Source organism: Rattus rattus, chromosome 4 (genome assembly GCF_011064425.1).
Source record: "Rattus rattus isolate New Zealand chromosome 4, Rrattus_CSIRO_v1, whole genome shotgun sequence".
NCBI classification, from domain to species: Eukaryota; Metazoa; Chordata; class Mammalia; order Rodentia; family Muridae; genus Rattus; species Rattus rattus.
In genome coordinates, this window is record NC_046157.1 from 137,225,104 (window position 1) to 137,238,427 (window position 13,324).

Below are 13,324 nucleotides of genomic sequence, written 5' to 3' on the forward strand. Positions count from 1 at the left end.
TGACCCACCATATGGATGCTGGGAATGGAACCTAGGCTGTCTGGAAGAGCAACCTGTGCTTTTAGCCTCTTATCCATCTCCCCAGCCTCTACAAAATCCACATTTAACTTAAATCAGAAATGGAGATTTTCTAATAAATTCTCCAAACCTGTGCTTTCAGTGTGTGTCTTCTCTGCAGAGCATACAATTTATTATTAAGTTTTTTTTTTTTTTTTTTGGTTCTTTTTTGCGGAGCTGGGGATCGAACCCAGGGCCTTTTGCTTCCTAGGCAAGCGCTCTAACCACTGAGCTAAATCCCCAACCCCTATTATTAAGTTTTAATTGTGTGTGTGTGTGTGTGTGTGTGTGTGTGTGTGTGTTCATGAATTGGTGTGCATGCCCAAGCCTGCAGAGGCCAGAAAAGAGCATTGGATCTGGTTGTGAGCCACCAGGGTTCTGAGAGCCAACCTTGGGTGTTCTACAAGAGCAGTGAGCACTCAACCAATTAGCTGTCTTTCAAACCCCCGCGTTTAGAATGTAAAGATATACTACTACTACTACTACTACTACTACTACTTATTATTATTATTATTATTATTATTATTATTAATTTTGGTTTTTCAATACAGGGTTTCTCTGTGTAGCCCTGGCTGTCCTGGAACTCTGTAGATCAGGATGATCTCAAACTCACAGAGATCCACCTGCTTCTGCCTCCCGAGTGTTGGGGTTAAAGGCATGCACCACCACTGCCTGTCTAGTTTTATTATTTCTAACTCTGTGTGTGTGTGTGTGTGTGTGTGTGTGTGTGTGTGTACCTGTGTGCTTGTGCATGTATTTTCAGGTGCATGTGCTAGCCAGAGGCCAGAGGCATTGGGTCTCCTGGTGGGTTGGAGTTATAGGCACTTTTGAGCCACCAGATATTAATGTGCTGGGATCTGGCTAGCATTTCAGAATTTGACCAAGCCAGAGAATCAGCAGGGCCCAAAGCTAAGCTAAGGTAGCTAGGCTGAAGACTCTTTGTTCTGAGCATTAACTCTCCTCTTGGGCTCGCTAGTGGGTTAGGTTGATACTCTGGCAACAGCAACACCATAGTGCCTTGGTTTCACAGAAAAAGAATTCATAGGTGACAGAGTTCCAAGCAGGATGAAGTTTAGCTCGCTACAGATACAGCAAGTAGAAATCACACAAAAAAAGCAATGCCACTCTCATGTGCCCTTGAGTGATGTCCAGAATTACTCTCCTGAGAATTACTCTACTATCACATATTTCAATGCAAAACCAAAAAATTACTAACGATTCAGTCAATCACTTGGTATAATAACTAAATGAGTTGAGGATAGCTCCTCCATTACAAATAATTTACACAATCAGATCCAATTAAAAGACAAGTTGCCCATCTCCTCTTAGCTGATTAGAAGTACCTCTTACCAATGTTGTAAGAATTAGTCCAGAAAGTTCAGTGAAGTTGCTTAGCGATGTATATTATACCAAGTGCTCAGGGAACATCAGGTATCCTTGGTGTGTTAAATGCTGCTTTGGCATTAGGCAAGGTTGGTACTTCTTCCTTTACATAGAGTAAGTGATGGAATTAGACTTGCTCATAAACTGCCTCCTTTAGCATGGGAAATTGGTTTTGTTATAAGCACTTCATGATTGGATAACCATACTGCTTTGTAGTGGTTGATAACTCTTCATGATAGTTTGTGGAGTACGGTGAGGAATTTTATCTCTTTCCCTGCAAATGAAAGCTGTTTGCCAATATAGCTGTTGCCAAAGTCAAAGGGAGTGGTTTAACAGATGAAACATTTCTCAGGAGGGGAGCTAGCTTTGCCAGGTACCAAACACCCTTTTAACCCCTTTAGAAGGAGGAACTGAATGCAGAAACAAATGGGTTTGCTGAGAACAACACACCCTGGTTCCCTTCTCAACCTGTTCTTGTCTTCTCTTGTATGCCAAAATGCCCATGGTCCATGAATTAAAAACTGCCAGGTGTGGTGGCACATGCCTTTCACTCCTTGGGAGGAAGAGGCAGGAGCATCTTTTCGAGTTCGAGACCAGACTGGTCTATAGAGTAAGTTCTAGGACAACCAGGACTACACAGAAAAACACTGTAAAAAATTATCTGCCTTTGAAGTGATTTTTTTGTTATTAACTGCCCCCCATGCCTGATTAATTATAATTCCTTATAGTCACTATCCAAGAAGCTTGGTAAATTTTAGAACATATTAAAAACAACCTTTGTTCCTTATCTAGGAACCTCCCTTTACTTTCTAAATATCATTTCACCTATTGATATAGAGTCTCTTCTCTTGCCTTTTGCTTTGGGGGCATTTAACTAGCAAAGGATGAATTTTGCATGTACTCAAAGTGCTTGTCTTGGAGGAAAAAAAATGTAATATATCAAACACTACATACAACGGTTTCTTCAGATTTCCCCAAAATTGTATTTGCCAATGTAAAGGAACGAAAGAGTAACTGTAGAGAGTATGTACCGTCTTAGCTTTTATTAGAATGCTCATGGAGATGGGGTGGACTTCAGTGATAGAGCGATCGTCTAGTGCGCGCACACAGCCTGGCCTCAGTCCTCATCACCACCTGCAGTCCCAGCCTCAGAAGGTAGTGGCCTGAGGATCTCAAATTCAGGATCATCCTCAGCTGCAGAGTCACTGGGAGACTAGCCTGGGATACACGAGACGCTCTCCTTTTTTGTTTATTTTTATTTTTATGAAATTATCACATTGTTTAAGATTAAAAGGTTGATTAAAAAAGAAAGACTGAAGACTATTCATTGGGTATAGTAGGTGAAATCTCACAATGATCGGGTGCTCTTCAGTAATTTCTTACAAAAACAGCCATTTTCTGCTTTTTAAATTTTCCAAGCATTTAGTGCATAATGTATTCATTAAACTCCAGCTACTGCCCAGACAGAATCTCTGTCTTGCTGCAGCAGATAATTGATCAGTTCTGAAGGCAGCTGGACTCCAAAGGCTGAGTGAACAGCTCAGTGTGTTGTACTGATATTCATCAGGAGAAACAGGCTCCTGTATAGAATCATGTGGTGCAGAACAGCCCGCTCTGTCAGGGTGTTAGCTCATGGTTGAAATATCCTACTTTTGGTGAGAAAGAAACAGCATAGTGTAGCTTCCCCATAATACTAGTGCACTATATTTCAGTTGATGTACATTTTCCTTTAGGATTAAAAACCAGTCACAATGGGTTGGGGCTGTTGCTTGGTGGATTTCATAACTAACGCATGGGATTCTCTGAGTTCAATCCCTGCAAAAGTGACTAAAACCACAAATTAGGCTCAGCGGTAGAGCTCTTGTATACACACCAGTACAGGAGAAAGGAAAAAAAAAAAAGCCACGTGGACAAATTAGCCATAGATAATTTGATCAGAGCCATTGATCATTAAATTAGCTGGAATTGGACATTTTAACAAGTCATGTGCTAGTCAACTGAATTTTTCCATAATACACCCTAATGAAAGAACTGATTATGGCCATAAGAATAATGGCAGACTTTTGATCTTGTCCTCAGCTAGGGCTTGCATCGGGCACTTGTATAATTTTTACAGCAAATACATAATGGTGTATTCATATGCTTCATTTCCAGATCAGTGTGCAGAATAGTGATAACCATTGTATTTAGTTTGATATCTATGCTAGTTTTATGGGGGAAAAGAGCATACTTATATCTACAAATAAGAAAACAGAAAATACAAGGACACTATAAATAGAAGAAATTAGGAAACTGGAGGGAAGTGGAAATAGATAAAAACTATAGTAATAGATTGATCTTGGTGTCAGCCCCCGCGAGTGTAATACAAACTAGGCTAGTCTCTGCTGGCTGTTCAGAGAAAGCCATGTCTGAGCGGACAATTTCTCTAAAAGGGTTTAATTCAAGAGGCTGGCAGGCAGGCAGGGGAGGGGTAGGGGGGGCTCAGGACTAAACCCGCCCCCTGGAGATAGGGTCTAATCGGTGGTCTGAGGTGTGGGGAAAGGTGATTGGAGGGAAGGAAAGCTGAAGTAATTGGTGGTCCGTGCCTGCGGTGGTCTGCGTGTGCGTAGGCAAACTTCAGGGCTCTTCATAGGTCGCCTGTTCAGAAAATGGCTGCATTAGCATGACCTGAGGGTGGGTTTTGGGTCCTCTGACGTCAAAAGGACGCTCATGCCCATTAGACATTTTCTGCTGCTCCTGGGTAAGGGGAGGGGGTGTGCGGTTTCAACCGGTTTGAGCCAGACAAGGCTTCTTCCTCAAAATTCCTTTAAAAAAAGGGGGGGGGGAGCTTAAAACAATCGTTGCCAAGGTGACCAAGCATCAGAGGCCCCTTTTCCCCCACTCTCTCTCTGTAAGGCTAGCAGGGGTCCATTCAGGTTTCTGCTGCTGCATTTCAAAAGAAAGGACATGCTCTTTGATTTTTAAATTTCAATTTGGAAAAGAGAATGGCTCTAGCCTCTACAAGAGAAAACATTGCTAATTTCATTGTGGGGATTTAGTTACTATAGGAAAAGCCACTTTTCTTTTTATATTCAGAATATTCTGTTTCACTCCTAGCACCAGATTAGGGATTTTTTTTTTCTATAACCAAGAGTTTTCCAATTCTCTTCAGATATTGGTTGTAGTACAAAAATCAACTATATTCTTGTCCTTCCAACCTGGGGAGCACAGATTCTGGGCTCGGTTCCCCAAGACTGCAACATTCCCAACCCCCCACTTCAGACGCCAGCCACAGTGGTTACCTGTGCATGTGACCGGGTTATAAATCAGAGGTTTCCATGACTACCCCTCAGGTTCTATGGTTTACTAAAATCGCTTGGAGTAATCAGAAAACAGTTTACTTACAAGATTATAGGTTTATTACGGAGGATGGAAGTTAGACATAGGAGGCTGGAGGGACAGCTCGCTGAGACCTAAGTGGAAGGAGCGCCCAGCCACTTCCACCTGTTTCCCATCCTGGGGAAACATCCAGTTCTGGGGTCTGTGGGTATACATGACCACTAAACTCTTGGCCCTCAGTAATGAAGCTACCCTCCAGCCCCTCACCCTCCCCTGCTGTGGGGGATTGGTGTCTATAGAGATTGTGGACGGGATTCGTCCTTAGTGCAGGAGAGTTTTCTTCTATCGGGAGAGCGAAGAAGAGGTTGAGCCTCGAGGAACGGGAGCGGCTCGGTTCGGGGAGAGTCGGTGGGTTTGGCTGCGGGAAACCCGGGTTCTGGGCGTGAGTGACGGAGGTGGCCGCGGCCGCACAGGGTGCCGGGGGGCGCGTGGTATGGTCGGGGAGGAAGCGAGCCCGCTGGAGACCAGATCAGGCTTGGAGCCAGGGTCCCGAGCCGAGCGGGCCACGCGCGGGGTTCAAACCAGCTGGTTTTCGTTAGCCCGCCGAGCCCGACGCCCGAGCCGGGAGTCGTGGAGTCACCCGCCGCGTGCCCAGCAGCCTCGCATTCGTCGGACTTCATCAAAGCAGGGCCCTTAGGTCTCTCCACACAACATGCATTTTCAAAGCGTGATACTGGGAATGGGTTCGTAAAGGCAGAACCCTCATTCTCCAGGTGCTAATGGAAGGTCAAAATGAGCCATTAGCTAATAGGACATGTCTCCTTAATGCTGTTTCGTCAAATCCATCGTAGGGAGATAATTCAGGGCCTGCAATTGTTGTTTACGCGCATTATCAACAAGGAAACTCGGTGGAAGAGAATGTGTACCGTCTTGAATTTCAGTGCTGGTGTTCTGATATAAGAGAAAACGAAAATTCTGAACACTGTCGTCTGTCCCATTTTTAAGGTTAGTATGCTAGAGCAGATTATACTTTTCCTCCAGTTCTGGTGCATTCGATCCAGAGCATAGGTCACTTTTCTACCACTGAGCTTCATTCCCAACCACCATGGAGTTCGATTTTTCTGAGAAATAATAGAATAACCTGGTTTCTTCAAAAACATTATTGCTGTTGTAATGCGGTGCTGGGAACGGAAAGCGGGCTTTTTGCTTGTTTGGGGGGGAAACTTCCATTTAGCTAAACCTCCTGATGAGACTTACCATTTTTTAAAAAATTTAAATGCAAGCAAAAGCAAATGTTTTCAGCTCAATGAACTCATGACAGCTTCCATTATGACTGTCTTTTGGTGGTTTTGAGGGTGAATTTAGAATTGCCATCTCCTGTGCTTTGCATAAGAAATCTTAGTGACTAAATTCAGCACGATAAATTCAACAAGGTTTCCAAGAAGCAGACAGGCTTTGGGGCTTACAGTGGTTTGTCTGTCTTACATGGTTCTTGAGGAAAATCTGTGAGAAACAAACAAACACGGGGGGAAAAAGCGTCCTTAAAAACAAGTTGTATCAAGTAATTTGTTATTAAATTTCTGCTAAGTCCCTTGTCAGTAAATATGGCAATAAAGAAAGCAAGGTATGCCATCTTACAAATGTAGGAATTTTCTGGTAGCTTTTTCAACTGTGGATGAGGACTTGTGTCTGCTTTGGCTTTTGTTTTTACCTGACTCTGGAGGCTGTATGGGGCAGTACTGAAATGTGCCTGCTCCTATCCTTTCTATAAATCACCATGCTTAATGACCTTTAATGATTTTTATTTTTTATTTTTCTCAGATCTAGATCAGCACAAGATGGTTAATATATAAATATATATTAATATATAAGTATGAAAATATTTATATAAATATAAAATATAAATATGAAAGAAAGAGCATATGGGTCTGAGAGGATGGCTCAGTGGATACCGAGCTGCACACGGATGAGGGCCTGGTTCAGACTCCTAGCGCTCATGGAAAAGCAGGGCACGGCCACATACTTGTTACCCAGTGTTGTGAAGCAGGCCACACACACACACACACACACACACACACACACACACACACACACACGGAAGGGAGAGAGACAGAGAGACAGAAAAAGAGACGAGAGAGAGGAGAGAGAGAGACAGACAGACACACTAGGAGGAGGAAAAGGCTATTAAATAAAACTAATCACTTTCATATCTGTGTGTCTTACTGTACCTGGTTAAGTCAAGTCTGGAGGACATGATTAGAAGTATGGTGATTGGAACCAGACCAGACACAGATGATGGTTCTTTGTCTGCTCTGAACTTAGTAATTGCTTCTAGGCAGCAGCCGCTGGCTGAGGGCGCGTTGATATTGCTTCTTTTTTGTCTGAACTTCTCGAACTAGGGAGCGGAAGAAATCCTAGTCGTCAGGATTCACTTTAGAAAGGCTTATATGCACAAAGTGATTTTTAGAGAAACTAGTTCTGATGTTTCAGAACCAGATGGCAGGTGCTCTGAAATGGAAGAAAAAGGCAGATCTAGCAGTTGCACAAAATGCAGTTTGCTGGGGACTTAGAAACAAAAGCAAGCGCTTTCCTTTGTAAACTTTAGACATTTTAAAATAATCTTTAATTACAGTGAGCACATACATAGCTTTTAAGTTTAGCTTTTATGAACCTTTTTACATATTTTACCCTTTAGTTTTATCTTTTTTTTCCTTCTTTTTTCTTTTTTTCGGAGCTGGGGACCAAACCCAGGCCTTGCACTTGCTAGGCAAGCGCTCTTCCACTGAGCTAAATCCCCAACCCCTAGTTTTATCTTTTTATGTCTAACTTATAATCTTAAGAGGGGGAGCTTTTAGTCAGAAGTGTTTGGTGTGGTTGGCAGTAAGACAGGTAGCTTACAACAGGAGGAAGGAGTTAAACCAGACAAAGGTTAGCTGAGACTAACCAGAATGTACACAGTCTTTTTCAAAAAGTAGTATGTCCAGCATCAGTTAAACACTTTGAAAGTTAGGTGCTGTAGTACAGACCTGTAATACAAAAAACTAGGGAGACTGAAACAAGAGGATTGGTAATTTGAGAGCAAGGAAGACCACAAAACAATACTTTGCCTGTCTTAAAAAACAAAATAGGGGGTTGGGGATTTAGCTCAGTGGTAGAGCGCTTGCCTAGCAAGCACAAGGCCCTGAGTTCGGTCCCCAGCTCCTAAAAAAAAAAAAACAAAAACAAAAACAAAAACAAAAACAAAAACACAAAACAAAATAGGACAACAAAAAGCGCAAAAAAGCCAGCAAGATGGTTTTACCACCTACCTGTTTGATGTCCAGAATCCACATGTGGAAGGAAAATTACCATTTCTACAAGCCTGTTACGGCGTACAGAAGTGCACTGGTGGAATTGGGCAGGCACTGTACAAGCGAGCTCGGTTGTGCTCGCACGCATACACGCGCGCACACATGCACGCACACACACGCACACACACACACACACACACACACACACCCGCAGGAACTCGATGGGATGAGATGGCAACCACCTTTAATACCTGCACTTGGAGGGTGGGGATCTCTGTGAGTTCACTGCCATCCTGGTCTACAGAGTGAGTGTCTGGCCAGACAGGGACTGTGTGTAAAATACATAAATATACAAAATGCATACATACATACATAATACATACATAAAAATTAAAATAATAAGTAAATGTTAAACAAAACAAAGCAGAAATTATTGAGCTTCTAAATAGTTCAGGCATCAGTGGTGCACAATGCTGAGCTGTCTAAACAACTCTGACCTATGGGATGTGTGCCAGGGGTTGTTTAAAACGAGATTAAGACCGAGATACCTGAGTCCACATTAAGCTTGATCCCTAAAGTGAGGTCCCTGGTCCAGCATATACATTGCAGCTCACAAAACACCAGAGAACTCTCGCCTGCAGCATAGTGGGAGTTAAGCCAGCCCTGCCAAGTGTGATGCTGCGGAAGAGTTCTGAGGGGGAGGAGACCGGGAAATACAATTACAGCTGTAAGCCTCTGTGCCCCGACATAGTTTGCAGAGTTATAGTCCAGATATCTCAGAGGTGATCTTGCCTTCTTGTTTCATCCACCAGATTGTTGTATCCATTCAGAAAACTGGAGAAAACAGTTTACTTATCGAATTTTAGTAGTTTAGTATAATAGAACTAAAGGATGGAATTTGGGAACAGACAACTGCAAGTGAGGCACAGGGTGAGCTGTGCGGAAGGGGACCACAGCTCCTGTCCCCTTCCCCAGATGAGGTTAGGATCTGGTGTGGTTAGCGATCTAGGGTTACCTGTCAAACTTTTACTGTAGTAACCTTTTTGGGTACTGGGCTAGGTACTCTGGTACACTGCTGTGTTGATTGCCAATGAAGCCTGGACTCTTGATGAGAGTGTGTGCAGTAGTCCTTTCCTCGCAAGCACTCTGGGGTCCCATAGACCTCCAGCTTTTGTGTTGGAACTCTTTGAGGGATAATATGACCCAACTATGTGTTTGGAGACACTAAACATCCCAATCAACTTGTCTTGGAACTCTCCAAATGTCTTATACCCTAGAGTTCTCATCTTGGATTCTTTTTGGGGTACCGTGCACTACAGTTTTGTCTGGAAATGTGCTTGTGACACCAAGTCACACTGTTGTATACTGTACCCCCAAGTGAAGTTTTTATGTCTCTGTCAGGACTCTTACTCAGCTCAAGAACAAATCAGCTCCCCAATTTCCCCCAGTTTGATAACAATATGGACAAAAAAAAGAAAAAAACAAAACAAAAAAAAAAACAAAAAACAAAAAACAAAACAAGAGAAGATACTCATAGCAGCCATAGCAGCCATCAGCAGGAAGCGTGCTCCCACCAGCGGCTTGGTTAGCACTGATGTCCAGGTACTAAGCCCAGAACAGCCAGCAGATGAGAGCATTATGTAGTGGGGTCCAAACCACCCCATTATTGAGCCAATCTAACCATGTTCCCCAGACTCAGCTGAGTTATTGGTAAACTATGAAAGTGGCTGCGAGAGGAAAGACCGTCTTCAATATATGATTGTAAGGATGCAGGCCGTTTAGTCCCACAAGATTACACAGCGACCCAGAGTTTGAGAAGAGCAGGTGCTCGCAGGAACAATCTAGAACCTCCATTGTCTGTCCTGTGGAATAAAAGGGCAAAACAAGGTAATAAGCAGAACGCAAGTAGGGTTGCCGTCTGCCTTTTTTTTTTTTTTTTTTTTTTTTTTGGTTCTTTTTACAGAGCTGGGGGACTGAAAACAGGGGCCTTGCGCTTCCCTAGGCAAGCGCTCTACCGCTGAGCTAAATCCCCAAACCCGCTGTGTATGGCCTTTTAAAAGCAGGGTAGTGCACACCATCAACATGGACGCTACCATACTTGCTTCGCTTCTCTCAAGGATAGAGTTTGTAGTGTGGATCACAGTCACACTGTATGGCAGATGCTGAGAACTATCTTTTCTTGTAAATCTGAACCTCTGTAACCCATGAGCCCTGGATCCTCCTTCCCATCCCCCAGTCCTTTTTCCTTCTCTGAGTGGTCCGCTGATCCTGCAGTCCCTCCCTGGAGTCTCGTCCTGCGGGCCGCTGCGTCTGTCTTTTTGTGAGGTTCTTTGTTTGCAAGACCTGCCGCAGGGATCTCTGTGGCGGCTGCCTCGCTCACCGCTTAGCTTACCGTCAGTGTGCTTCAGTCTCCTCTCTTCCTGTCTTCACCATCCGGTGCTACTTTCTGCTCCCATTTTCTCGCGCAGTCGAAAATGCGACTGCATTTGGTTGTGTTAATGATTTGTACACATTTTAATTTGTACACACAACACACCCTGGGTGGGGTTTGCTGGAGCATATTTTTTGTTCTTTTTTCGTTTTGTTTTGCTGCAGCTTGGTCTCATTTCAGCTCATGATTTTCTTGAAAACCTTTTATCCTCTTGTGTTGGCTGCTCTGGTTACAGCCCTGTGAAACCTTGCTGGACTTCAGTTTGTCCATAGTTCTTTACATACTTTAGTGAAGGTTTACTTACATGTGTGTGGGTGGGCACTTTTTTCTGCCTTTGAGTTTTGGGGATCAAACTTAGATTGTCAAGCTTCTATCAAGTGCTATTACCTACACTGCCAACTTCTTTGCCCTTCACAGAAAATTGAACAGCTATATAGCCATTATTTCTTTTTAAATTTTTAGATTTTTATTTTATTTTACGAATTATTGTGTGAATGCTTTTCCTGTGTGTCTGTGTGTACGTATGTGTGTGTACATGTATGTGTATATGTGTGTATGCATGTATGTTATGTGCACCATGTCCCTGCCTGGTGCCTACAGATATTAGAAGAGGGTGTCAGATCCCCTGGAATTAGTTTGAAAGCCTAGGTGTGGTGGGTGCACACCTTTAATCCCAGTACTCTGGAGGCAGAGGTAGGCAGATTTAGAGTTTAAGGCTAGCCTGGTCTATAGAGCAAGTTCCAGGACAGCCTGGGCTACACTGAGATACCCTGTGTTGTCTCAAACAAAAAACAAAACAAAACAAAACAAAATACCCAAACTAAAAACAAGCAAAAACCAAAACACCCCAAAACAAAACAAAAAGGATGGTTGTGAACTATCTTTTGGGTGTTGGGAATTGAACCTGGGTCCTCTCCTAGAGCAGCCAGTGCTTTTAACACCACCACCATCTCTCCAGTCCTCATATTTTTAAAAAGAATTATTTTATGTATATGATTAAGCTAGCTATCGCTGTCTTGAGACACTCTAGAAGAAGGCATCAGATGCCATTACACATGGTTGTGAGTGACCAAATGGTTTCTGGGAATTGAACTCAGGATCTCTGGAAGATCTGAGCCATCTCTCCAGCGCCCCGTATTTTTTTATGAACAGATTCCAGTGACTTTCTAATCTAAAAGTTGGAGGCACAATTAGGATCTTCAAATGTCAATAAGCCTTTAACTCACAATTCAATATTACTATCACGTACACGATGTGCTCAGGTTTTCAGTACATAGCATGCCAACACAAACTTGCTAGGAAAACTGGACACTCATGACTAAAAATGTGTAGGAACACTTACAGTTAAGATGAGACCCAGGAGCAAGAGCACAATTTTCCTCAGGAAATAGCTCATCAAATTGTACAAGGAGTACACTTTAAAATGTTCAATACATTTCATTTGCAGGATTGTGATTCCAAGTTGACATTTAGTACACTTTTATTTTATAAATATATATATTCTTCCTTTTTTTTTTCTTTTCTTTTTTTTTTTTTTTTTTTTTGGAGTTGGGGACCGAACCCAGGGCCTTGAGCTTGCTAGGCAGCGCCTATCACTGAGTTTAAATCCCCAACCCCCATAAATATATATTCTTACATATTTGGTTTTGGGGTTGCCTGACAAACATATTTTTTGTTTCGTTTTGTTTTAGAATTTTATCCACCAGAAACCTCAATCTTCGTTATTTCTTCTTCAGTCAAGAGGGAGCAAAGAATGGGTACAGACCTGGTGTCCAAACCAGAGGCTTTTTTTGAAAGCCCCAGACTATAAGATTGTGTGTGTGTGTGTGTGTGTGTGTGTGTGTGTGTGTGTGTGTGTGTGTGTGTGTGTGTTTTATCTAGACAAGGTTTCTCTGTATAGCCCCAGCTGTCGAGGCGCCACTTTTTGTTTTTCTGAAGAAAAGTCGTTGCAATGGCTTATTTCCAGGCAGCTAAAGTATATTTCCCTTACATTGGACATTTGCCAAGCTCCTGATCATATCAAATATTTCCCACTGTGAGCTGCCGCAGCCTCCGTTTCTAATTCTGACTGTCCTTGTTCCTAACCAGCTGCCTCCTGCACTAAGGTCTCCTCATTAGGGTCAGAGGGACAAAGAGAAAGACGGTCCCAAATAGACACACAATCTTCATACTGATTGTCCCATGGCGATGCCATTCATTGCTGGTGTGAGCTTATTCCCCACAGAGAACACAGGCTAAGGATGGTTCTGCAGTAACTCCTCACTCCGTGGGTACAGGGACGTGCTCCCTGTTCCCTCGCTATGGGAATTAATTTCCTGTATACCTCAGCCCTTGACCTGACAATTAGATCCCACCTGGCCAGCTCTCTGTTAGGAAGAGGGGGGCCCTTGCCATCAGTCTTTCCTCTCTGTGGTCTGTCTGTTCCTGTCAGGACAGATGTCATTTTCTTCCCTGTGGGAGGATTCATGATGACACGGGCAGCAGAATACTCGAAGGTGGACAGGGGGTGCTATGCTGTGCTTCATGAAAGCTACATAGAGACCCTCAGTGACAGAGCCCTGAGTTTGCAGTACAGTTTCCGGGCTTTCCTTCATTCCCATGAGTGTAGAAGAGCTACTAGGAGGGTCAGGGCAGACCTCCGATGCTCGACTCTCCTGTATGCAGCTCTCTTTTTACACTGTTATCACGCCTTCCTCTAATTTCATTGCCACAGGAAAGAGGGACTCAGTTTTGGGCTGACAAGATTTGGAGCTAGTCATGGAGCTAGCTTTTTCTGGACACTTCTGTGGCCTGTCTTAATAATGGTTAAGTGTCAGACCAGTGATCAGGTGTTCTTCACAGGGGG

The 13,324-nt window shown here is 43.3% G+C and overlaps 1 non-coding gene across 1 annotated transcript; it reads right to left on the reverse strand.

Annotated features, from left to right (window-relative positions):
• Positions 1–226: 226 nt before the first annotated feature.
• Positions 227–300, reverse strand: Trnap-agg. The gene has a single exon. It is a non-coding gene; the product is annotated as a tRNA-Pro (tRNA).
• Between the last annotated feature and the right edge of the window lie 13,024 nt (positions 301–13,324).